At 41.6% G+C, this 1,662-nt stretch overlaps 1 pseudogene; it reads right to left on the reverse strand.

Annotated features, from left to right (window-relative positions):
- LOC102873280 overlaps positions 1-509 on the reverse strand; it is a 15,361-nt pseudogene extending 14,852 nt beyond the window's left edge.
- Positions 510-1,662: the final 1,153 nt, after the last annotated feature.

Raw genomic sequence — 1,662 nt, forward strand, 5'->3', positions numbered from 1 at the left:
TCTGACTGGCACAGGAGGAGACTGCCCATCCTTCTCCAAAAGAGCATCTGGTGGATTCGAACCACATGCCTTCGGGATTACAGTGCAGCTTCTTGCCACAAAGCAACCAGAGCTCCCTTACTGGTAACATATGATGCATTTTTCTTTTTGGGTTTCCAAAGGGCGTTTTTTGCAAATCTTGAGGCTGCACCTCTGTCCAGCTTGAAGGCTTTTTCTTGTCTGTTATTTCTTTGACTTTGATTCTTTCCAGTTCCTGCTTTTCCTGGTATTCCTTAGGATTAACTTCCTGTGCCGCCAAATAAACTGAAAACACTGAATTTAATGTGTATGCAGAAACTAAATCCACTTTCACTTGTTCAAGCAAGTCCAGCTTCTGCAACAACACATTTCTAGGAACAGACATCATGGTCCTCAACATTTCATCCACAGCACTAACAGAATTCTCAAACGCTGATTAAATACTCTTGAATTTCTACTGGATAATCGTCATTCATTTCTTCGGTTGTCATGAGCAACTTTGGCTCCAAGCTCCTCAAGAAAGTTGTGTCATGCTGGATTTGTATTCCAATGGCTAACACGGACCTTGTTTTTGTTTTCTAGTACTTGTGGAGTCAGTTCTGACTCAGAGACCTTCAAGGGCTTGATTTACAAATTGCGAAGGCTTGGACAGGCAAGGTAAGGTAAGGTAAGGTAAGGTAAGGTAAGGTAAGGTAAGGTAAGGTAAGGCAAGGCAAGGCAAGGCAAGGCAAACAAGAAGGTCAGGCTGGAATTCACAGACATAAGCTGAAGTCACAGTCCATGGGTTATATTTCTTGTTTTCATTAGATTATATCTGTGTTGTGAGGGAGGACTACAGATCTCTCATATTGATTTCATGTAATGTCTTTGGTTTTTATATCAGGGAATACTGGTCATCAGGTAGGAAGCAACTCATAGTTGACTCATAGCAGGTTTTCAGAGACTAAAATCACAAGAGAGGAGATGATCTATCCCTCTTTTCCTCACGGAGCAACTGGTATATTCAAACCATCTCTCTGTAGATTTACAGCACAATTTCCTTCTAGACCACCAGACCTCCCGTGTTTTGTTTGTTGTTGAATGATGATGGCAATATCTACATTTCTGGCAAAGTCTACAGTTCTCCTTTTGTGTAAGGTTGTGTGTCGTCAAGTCAGAACTGACTCATAGCTGATCCGCCAGTCGTTTTTCAGAGGCAGTAAATTGCATGGGAGAAGACTGCCCATCATTTTCCTGCCCAGCAGCTGATGGATTCAAACCACGTAGGCAAGACTGACCTCATGAAGTAAGATGTGGACTACTTAATTTCCTGAAGAAAAATGTGTAAAATTACTGTCATATCCCTCTTAAAGATTTAGTAAGATATGCCAGTGAAACCCTCTGTGATTGGATTTTAAGGAAGATTTTTAACCAAGGATTCCGTTCCTTTACCAGTCATAACACTATTCAGACATCAATATCTTGTGTGAGTTTGGTATTTGTTTTCAAGAAATTCTTTCATCTGAGTTGTTGCTATTGTTTACCAAGGGGTCAGAACCATGCCATAGCTGAGCCACCAGTGGATTTGCAGAGACAGTAAATTGCACAGGAGGAAACTGCCCATCCGTGTCTCAGAGAGACACTGGTAGATTCAAGGTGCACCTG

Source organism: Elephantulus edwardii, unplaced genomic scaffold (assembly GCF_000299155.1).
Source record: "Elephantulus edwardii isolate Elephantulus edwardi_28Jun2011 unplaced genomic scaffold, EleEdw1.0 scaffold00150, whole genome shotgun sequence".
In the NCBI taxonomy this organism is placed as follows: domain Eukaryota; kingdom Metazoa; phylum Chordata; class Mammalia; order Macroscelidea; family Macroscelididae; genus Elephantulus; species Elephantulus edwardii.